The following is a 10,000-nucleotide window of genomic DNA, read 5'->3' as shown; positions in this document are numbered from 1 at the left end:
TGGCATCATGTCCCGCCGCGGCAAAGCTTGAGGGAAAGACTTGCGGCGCGTTCGGAATTTAATGAAAATATATGAAAAATACCCGAAAGGGAATGGCAAGGTTATGGCTCAAGTTTTATAGGAAAAGTTTTAAGATTTAGGTTTGCTGAAATTCATGCCAAAAGTTTCTATTGGAATATATATGATGGACAAGATCCTCGCTCGGAGCAGCATTAAGGGCGCCTTTGCCGGGAACACCGCCGTCTGGTGTTACTGCCTAGGGAATGAATGAATTACTTTAATGAATTATTACTCTACAGGGCTTAACACTATCACATTTAGCCAGTATTCAGAAATGTCTTACTCTCTCACTACGATAATTTTCCAAGGCCACAGAGACAACTAGCAGGGTTTTCAAGAGTTGTTCCTTTTAATAAACTAGAAACCTTGTCAATCCATCACTAGAAGCATAGAAATATCCTTAAAAATACGAGTATCTTCAACTACAGCCTTTGGAAAGTAATGATGGTGAGATGGCAGGCCTTTACCTCACGTTCTCAAATAAGGACTGCTTCCCAAACCCTCCGGTTCACGAGGGTGTTTCTCTTATTAACTATGTAGAATCCTGTCATTACAATAACATAGACTCCTGAAATACTAATGACGTGCACCACAGCCAGTAAGAAATAGTCACTTTATGTCGTCGTCACACTTAAGAATAAAAAGCTTCAGGTTAATATGTAGGTGCGTTAGTGTATCCCTGAAACACTTAATAGACACTTAACACTTCAGCACTCTATTATGTTAGCCCATTATAGGAGAAATATCAGTGGTACGTGGGTGGTGTAGTGGGTTAGGGCAAGTTATGTTCCGGCGTCGTGGGAGACAGCCTGGTTTCGAGTCCCTGCCAATGCCATACCTATATAGTTGGACTTTGGAAGATGTACGTAGGTAGCGTTGTAACATTCTCCATTAATACTGTATATGTGTAGGTCGTCAAACAGCTTAGTATGAAGACCGAGGTTTTCATGTAATTCAACCATAAGATAACCATCGTCTAGAACTCCTAAACAGAAACGATATCTTCAATCCGGTAATGCTTCATAGTGAATACTGATGGCCACTGGTGCTTTGAACTCAGCGTCATATCTAAAAAAAAAACTTAATACCCACGTAACTTCAGCTAGAGCCTTTTAAATGTAATCAGGATGTGGTAAAGGCAACATAAATGAATGGGCGGGATTTCAATAGTGTTTCTTTTGCAGTTTTTCAAGCATCCCGTCATCTTGTTTTAAGTGTCCACGAGGGCCCAAGGACGTACGTTGCAAAATGTAAGGCGGTAAACTTTGCAAATAATTCAATAATGCTTCATCGTAAATACTAATGGCCAATGGTGCTTTGAACTCATCGTCATATCTATTCCCTGAAGTGACTGATACGAATCCAAGACCACTTTTTATAGTCTCTTATTTATCTCGCCTCCTTTGACCGCTGTCCATTCTTTGATGAATACTCCACTTGATATCACCACGAAACTAACCACGTGCTTTTCATTATCTGTATTAAACCGGCATATCGTTCACTCTTATCAGCAGCAAATGCGTCCACTTACTGTATGTATTTTATGTTTTCTTTGACTTGCTTCTGAGTATTACCCAGTTCCTTTGAGCCACAAGAGATATCGGGAGGACGGCCGGTGAAGCAGCAACGAGGGACATTCACCGAGCGAACCACTCTGACCTCCACCACTCCCTGAGATCTTCTGATAAACATACAAGGAACTGCTTTCTTTTGCAGCGTATGTTTTGGGGTCCCGCTTCCCTGCTTCTCCTCCATCCACACACACACAGTGAACACACACACACACACACACACACACACACACACACACACACACACACACACACACACACACACACACACACACACACACACACACACACACACACACAGATAGATAGATAGATAGATAGATAGATAGCTAGATAGATAGATAGATAGATAGAGAGAGAGAGAGAGAGAGAGAGAGAGAGAGAGAGAGAGAGAGAGAGAGAGAGAGAGAGAGAGAGAGAGAGGAATATATTGAATAGAATGTCTTTATATTTCGTGTTCATATTCCCTGACGTGAATCAAAGTAAGTCAGTCTCAGTCTGTCTCTCTCTCTCTCTCTCTCTCTCTGAAGCTCGTGTATCAATATCGTAATATGTTATAAATGTAAGATGCATTTTGAAACTTAAAAAATTGTAAACGTCAAAAGTCTCCCAACCCGCGGCCTCTACAGCTTCTCCTTCCTTTCATTCGGCCTGCCTCTATTTGATTCCCCTTTTCATCGTACGGGCGTCTTTTTCTTAATCATTTCAACCTCTTAGCCTGTTTTTTTCATCTTCAAGTATGTTATGCAGTTAAAATTTGTAACAGTCTATTTCTATATAAAGTCAGTGTATGTGTGTATAGCTCTCCGTCTCAGTCTGGCTCTTATTTCCTTGCATTCTTTGACGAGTTGTAGTGTTTATGTAATTTTCATTCGTCTTTCCTCCTTATTCAACACTCCCATAGTTTTCTTCCTTTCTCTCTTTGTGTTGTTCTCCCAATTAATTTTAGAGCACTTGTAGTCTGTATGTTAACTTCCATTAACTTATTTTACATGTCATAGCCTTTCCTTCCTCCAGCTCTAACAAAATGCTCTGAGGTCACTCGTGAATCACTTTTATGGGTCTTTTCTCTGTATTTCCTGTGTCTCACTCAATCACTTTCTCGAGCATCTGTAGTGTTTATATAACCTCTCCTCTCCTGTTTGTCCTTGATGTTACATTTTCCTTCCTTTACTCCGAGGATTATGTATTATTTCTCAATCACTTACGTCTTTGTCTTCCTTTCTGTGTTATCTTTTGTGTATTTTACCTTGCTATGTAATGTTTCTGTAAACTTATTCTTTACAAAGCATTTCTTTTTCATCAATACCAGGAAACACCTCTATACGTTTCCTTTTTATTCTATCCATAATATTTCCTTCTTCATGTGGTATATATAGTCTCTAATCTTACATTGTCCTCTTTCCCACTAATCTCAGCAGGATATACTTCCACGTCTCTTGCTTTTCCTTATAGTACTCTATATTTTTTCTCTGACTCGACCATCTGTGGCCCTATACAATCTATTTATTCTTATCAGCCTCCTCCATCCGCAGCATTAACAAGAGCGCTTCTGCCAACCGTCCCTCACTTCTATAGGTTTTCTTACCTCTTTTGTTGCGGTTCCTCGTCCTTATCGTTCATCTGTAGCCTCAATGTAAGTGCCATTCCTGTGCCATCAGAATTAGCCTCCTTTCCTCTTCAGTATTAGCAACATGCACTTTTGTTGCCTAACCTGTAGCCCATAAATTCCTGTGAAAAGCCCACATGGTATAGAAAAAAACCCCCTTCATTTCTACAACTTATTTTTTCCCTTTTTCGAGCTTTTGTAGTCTCACCACCTCCACCACTCCACTGTAAGCATTATCTCCTCCCCACCTGCAGCTTTAGCAAGGAACACCTCTCCTCCCTGAACATTAGCAAGAAGTACCTTTGCCACTTAACCTTCACGTTTATACCTTGTTCATCCCGTTTTTCGACAAATTTAACCTTAATTTAAGCCTACATCACTCCACTATCGTCAGCATTATCCTCTCTCCGTCTCCAGCATTAGCAAGGAACACCTCTCCCTCTTGGACATTAGGAAGTAGCGCCCGTGTCACTCATCCCTCACTTCCATAGTCCCGAGGCTCCGCTGAGATTATCAATTATCCACGACCGATTTGCCTTCCAAAATTTATAATCCGCTTCCTTCTGAGTTCCTCCATTTTCCACCTCCTCAAGTATTCATCTCCTCTCTCCCTAAGCTGCCGACATCCTCCTGACAGACGCTGCTGGGCTTATCACTCCTCTCTTTCCTTTTTTCCCCCTCCCCTCTTTGCATCCCTTCTTAGCCTCCTTTGCATCTTTTGTCTTTCTTCCACTTCCTCTGCCTTCCAGCTGAAGCCTCCCCTTGAATCTTCTCACTTCTCCCTCTCCTTCCTCCTCTGTCTGTCTTTCCTTCTTGAGTCATCCCTCCATCACGCCTTTTGTGGTGTTCTCTGGAATTTCTCTCTCTCTCTCTCTCTCTCTCTCTCTCTCTCTCTCTCTCTCTCTCTCTCTTGGGTAGGAGAGGTAAACGAACAAGATGCAGGTGACATGGACAGGTGGAGGGCAGGGTGGTATAGGGTGGCAGGTGACTAGCAGGGTCTCGAGAGTGTGGTGTGTTGACGCGGCGCCTGCTGGGTTTTAAGGTAAACAAACCGTTTGGAAAATAGAAAAAAGAAAAAAGGCAAGGGAAAGAATGAGACGGAACAGAGGAGCTCATAAAACAAACGAATGGATAGGAAGTAAAGAAGAAAACTGCGAATGTGCAAGGCTTGGGTTGGAAACAGAGCGATCGGAGCTGCTTGGCTGCGAGAAGCCGTGGGATAGTTAGCGATTGGGTGAAAAGAAAAAGAAGAAAGAATTAATGCAGCGACAAATGGCACGGGGTTTTAATACGTCGGTGAGGCCAAAAAAAAAAGCAATTATTACGCATGAAAAGTTGGCCGCAGGTGTAAGGCAGGGGAGGATGATCCTTCGGGGAGGGGTCAGGAAGGCTCCATGTGGCCGCCTCGCTCCCTCACTATACCAGTCTTTCTCCGTGGACAATGTTCCATTCACATTGTAGGATCCTTTTTTCTTTTTTCTGACTTTTTTCCCTCTCTCTTCGCATCTAATGGCTCCAGCACAATAGAGGAGCATTATTTCGAGAGCATGGAAAAAAAAATCTGGCCAGGCACGTTTCGAGTGACCTTGATGAGGGCAAGGCAGTGGCGTGCTGCTGCGTGGATGGCGTGGCTGGCGTGGCTGGCAGGTCATGGTGTGTCTTGGCGTGGCGTGATGCGACACTACATGGCGTGTGGTGTTGAGTCGCCCCGTGTCATGTGTCGCTCGTTCCCGTGCGCCGCGGGGCATTACACAGGCACTCTGGCAACGGAAAGCAGGTCATACGCGGTGCATGTGGCATTAGGTGGGGCGGAGCGGCGGTGTGTGGCCCTGGGCTGTAGTAAAAGCTGCCTCAATCATAGTAATGGATTGTCAATGATCAGCCATCTCGCGCAGAGGCCGAGCCCGCGCTATCAGAAGGGAGAAAGAGAGCCACGTCACGGCCAGTAAAAGTATCCTCCCCACCAAGACAAAACGTTTAGCAGTACGACTTGCAGGAGAAGGCGGAACCCATATAAATGTATGCAAGATGAAAGTGATATGAGAGGGGAGCGAGGGAAGCGTTATCTGTATATACACAGAGGAGGAGCGAGGGTCATCTGGGGAGAGGAATTAATTCCGAGAGTGGATCAGGAGGGAGGAAGGCGGGAAGTGCCAATGAATGCTGATGGCGCAGCCGTGTTGGGACCGAGGGAGACGCTGTTGCCCTCATCACTGCGGGGCGGCCAAGAAGGGCGGCGCACTGCAAGAAAGGGTGTGACTGTGGAGGACATAAAAAGTAAAAAGCATGAGCCAGAGAGCACAGGAGGTGTAGCCGAGTATTAGGAAAAGGCCCCGGGTTTTTAGAGGAGTGTGGGGCGTGAAGTGTGCCATGGGCGGGTGTGAGGGTGAAAAGTAGCCGGAAGAGATGAAGAGGCCAAGGGAGCTGAGGGTTGAGCTGAGGGCGTGTAACAGACATAGATATCGAACAGGATATTTAACAAGTAAGATAAGAATCAGTAACTATCAAGACACATCAAGCCCAATAAGCGACGATGAGGTGAAAGGTGTCAAGAGCACGTGATGGGAATGCTGGAGAGGAGAAAATGGCGTTAAGCATGTTAATGCACGCGTTGGTAAAGGTTGCTATAGGAGAAGGTGAGGAGGCGAGGTAGGGAGAGAGAAAAGCGAGCACAGCGGGGCCTTGCTTCGTCAACTTGCCACGTGTTGAGCAGCGATGCACCAGGAATAAAATACGAGGACTAGGTTGACAGGATGCGCCCCACCTTCCCTCCATGCCTTCCCTCCCCTCACTTCCTTTCCTCCCAAGGCTCCCTCGAGGAAAGTTAAAACAAAAAACAGGCAAGAATTTTTTGTTTCTTCGTGGGAGACAAACATGAAAAGAACAAAGAAGAAGAATCAGAAAAAAAAAAAGAAATGGTTGTGTGCAGCGGGGAGAGGGAGCCAAACTATATCTTCCAGGAGGAAAAAAAATGTCTGCAACCGATGAACCCAGAGAGAGAGAGAGAGAGAGAGAGAGAGAGAGAGAGAGAGAGAGAGAGAGAGAGAGAGAGAGAGAGAGAGAAACCCATCCTGAACTCCAGCAATAAAATATCGATAAAGCACAAACAACAGCACGGAAACGCACGGAAACAACAACAACGAAGGGCAGAAAAAAGATGAAGTAGATAAAAAAAAAAAAAAACAGTAATGGCAAGGCAGAGAAAGAAGGGGAACCATAAGAACAACTTTCCCAGAGGTGTTAAATGTCTATTGAATGGCATAACGAAGAAGATGCAAAATTATTCATTGAAAGATTCTTATCATACATTTTCTCTCCTTCCAAATATAAAGCAGACAGAAAAAAGATAGACTGAAAAACACAATAATAGGAGGGAAAAAAAGATGGTAGCGTTGAAATACATGAAAATGGAACACAGTATTATCAATTCACGCATGGAAGAAAAAAAAAAAAGGATAGGGCAGAATTTCAATGGGATTAGGAAGTGATAGGAGATTCAAGGGACTAACTCAGCAGTGAAAGAAAGATCCTAATTCCATAACTTTGCATTATTAAAGACGCTCATACTTTATCTAATACTTTTAACATTACGTGCTCAAAGTTACTAATGATTTTACAGGTACACGTAATTCATGCTACAGTTTCAAGGTGCAAATCATAAAGCGTGGGAAAATGTACCGGTGAGAGCAAAGGGGTTCAAAATATAAGCGATACAGTGGAAAAGAATTGGTGTGGATGGCTGTGAACGAGTGCAGAGTCAGTGATTGTGGAGTGGAAAGTGTAAAATGTAGGATATAGATATGATACACACTTTTTTCTCTCTCTCTGTTTCTCTCTCTGTCTCTGTCTCTGTCTCTGTCTCTCTCTGTCTGTCTGTCTAACTATCTTTCTTTCTATCTATCTGTCTGTCTGTCTATCTTTCTGTCTATCTGTCTGTCTGTCTGTCTGTGTGACTGTGTGTTTGTGTATCTGTGTGTCTGCGTGTCTGTGTGTCTGTCTGTCTGTCTGTCTGTCTGTCTGTCTGTCTGTCTGTCTGTCTGTCTGTCTGTCTGTCTGTCTGTCTGTCTGTCTGTCTGTCTGTCTGTCTGCCTCTCTCTCTCTCTCTCTCTCTCTCTCTCTCTCTCTCTCTCTCTCTCTCTCTCTCTCTCTCTCTCTCTCTCTCTCTCTCTCTCTCTCTCTCTCTCTCTCTCTCTCTCTCTCTCTCTCTCTCTCTCTCTCTCTCTCTCTCTCTCTCTCTCTCTCTCTCTCTCTCTCTCTCTCTCTCTCTCTCTCTCTCTCTCTCTCTCTCTCTCTCTCTCTCTCTCTCTCTCTCTCTCTGTGTGTGTGTGTGTGTGTGTGCAGTACAGACAGACGGACACACAGCCGGACGTACAAACAAAGCCTATTATGTAGAGCAAGACAAACCTAACAATGCTCTCACAAGAAGAAAATCTGGCCAAAATCCGAATTTCATCCTCACGCCTCGAGACTCGGAATAAAGCTGGAATAAAGCTGAAGATGTGCGTACAGGGGGGACGAAAACAGGACAGTAAATAACGCACAAACACACTCACACACACACACACACACACACACACACACACACACACACACACACACACACACACACACACACGTAAAACAAAACAATATTTTTTCCGCTTTTTTCCATTTTCCTTTTTTTTCACATTGCTCTGTACGAATGCACAATATATTTTTCCCTATTTTTTTTCCATTTTTTTCTCTTTTCTAGCGGCCAGACCAAAGAACAAAACTCCGATCACACTTTGTCACGGCTGAACATTGCGCCTGATAGAGAGACTAAAGCCTTTATTTGTAGTGTTGCGCCCTTTTGAGCTTTCACGAGGAGCATTTCTAAAGACCACAGGAATGATTAATTTTTTTTTATATAAGAGGGGATATCCGGCCAAAGGTAACAAAAGCGACTAAACAAAATCACCCACTTAGATGCCAGTCACCGAGCAGGTCCGGGAGAGTTGACCAAGCGAATGGGATAAGTGTCCGGAAATCTTTCTCCTAAATGAGTTCAAGGCGTCGAATATTCTTAGCCTCTTCAGTACTGGGACGTGTTTTTATACCATGAGTTTTGGATATGATTAGACGATTTTATCTATATTAGTAATGGTCTATGAAGGTCGGAAGATAAATGGCCAGACTCCTCACCATTTTAATCCTCACATGAGTTTCTGAAGCTGTTTAAAATCACCAATAGTAAGCAGAATGAATATGAAAATGCGTCCTGGTACTGAAAGAATTAAACATTTCACTGTTATGTTGGTTCATACATTTGATAACTCGTGTTAGTATTTTAAAGGGTGTTTGTATGATTAGTGATAGCTTGGCTAGGAATTCACACCATTAATAGTTAAACACCCATAGAAAACTGGACTAATTATCTCTTTAGCCTTTGGAATTGTCTTGGTGAGAAGACTTAAGCATGAAAGAACACGAATCAGGTTCTCTTGATGCGTTTCCTACAGATTATACATAAAGAAATAACAAGCATAAGAAAAGAACTCTATGAAACCCTCAGTAACTTCCATTAAAGCGATACAAGCACTTTATAAATACCGACCATGGATTTCACGATATTTTTCCCTCCACTACCAATAATATAATAAAAAAAAACACCCAAGAAACTCCAATAACCTCAAACAGATCCCATTAAAAGCAGCCTGAATCAGATTTTAGAACTTTGAAGAATGCGACACTCAACAATACGAATCGTAAATGCTTACCAGATGTGTGGGAAGGGAAGAGTAAAGGAGGAGGGAAAGCTGAAGGGCAAGAGGAATTATCTGGTAGTAATAGGAGACAGCTGTGCGATCCGATATCCCAATACCCGCACGAGCAGCTGATGTGAGGTGGATAATGCAAGGGAGTGCGTTAGCGGCGAGACCCGACCTAAAGATGACAAGGCGACGCAGAGAAGGACGCAGGAAGGAAGGGAACGAACAGTAGGAGGAGCAATAGGAGTCGATAGGATCAGAGAGAGAGAGAGAGAGAGAGAGAGAGAGAGAGAGAGAGAGAGAGAGAGAGACTTCTTCCTATTGCCTCTCACTGCCGTTGTTTAATCTTGTTCTTCGTTGAGAAAGATAAAAAAAGGAAAGAAAAATATGCAGTTGATTCTTCTTTTTTTTTTTCACTTCGGTGTATTAATGGAATTTCATATCCTGCGCCGGCACCTCGGCTCCGGACAATAAGAAGCAGTCTGAATGTGTAGAGCAACGAGGCAACTTTCTCAATATTCAACGTTTATCTAATGATGTGAGTAATGAAGATGCAAAATTATTCATTGAAAGATAGTTATCGCCTCTCTTTGATAAGACAAAAGAAAAGCCTCAAATTATGCAAACTCACTGGATCCTTTTTACGAATGAAGTGGAGCTAAGAGAGAGAGAGAGAGAGAGAGAGAGAGAGAGAGAGAGAGAGAGAGAGAGAGAGAGAGAGAATTACTAATTAGCTTAGAACTTCTAAGCCACAGAAGACATGCAACTGAAAGGCAACTTGGAACAGATTGAACTCTATCTAATATTAGTGTAGTAGTAATAGTAGTAGTAGTAGTAGTAGTAGTAGTAGTAGTAGTAGTAGTAGTAGTAGTAGTAGTAGTAGTAGTAGAAGTAGTATTGTGTTTCTTGATAATAGTAGCAACAAGACAGGGGATAAAGTGAGTGAAACAATGGCAGGAGGTGAGCCAAGGCTGTGCAGGTGAACCAGACAGGTGACAAAGGTACTTGTATTCTCTCAAAGTGCTGACATT

At 43.1% G+C, this 10,000-nt stretch overlaps 1 protein-coding gene across 4 annotated transcripts in view; it reads right to left on the bottom strand.

The window, feature by feature from the left end:
• The window catches only part of LOC123506108 (protein amalgam-like), a 467,137-nt gene that overhangs the window by 283,970 nt on the left and 173,167 nt on the right, over window positions 1-10,000 (bottom strand). The gene's annotated exons all lie outside the window — the stretch shown is intronic.

This window comes from Portunus trituberculatus, chromosome 19, assembly GCF_017591435.1.
Source record: "Portunus trituberculatus isolate SZX2019 chromosome 19, ASM1759143v1, whole genome shotgun sequence".
In the NCBI taxonomy this organism is placed as follows: domain Eukaryota; kingdom Metazoa; phylum Arthropoda; class Malacostraca; order Decapoda; family Portunidae; genus Portunus; species Portunus trituberculatus.
This window is presented reverse-complemented; position numbering and strand designations above follow the sequence as displayed.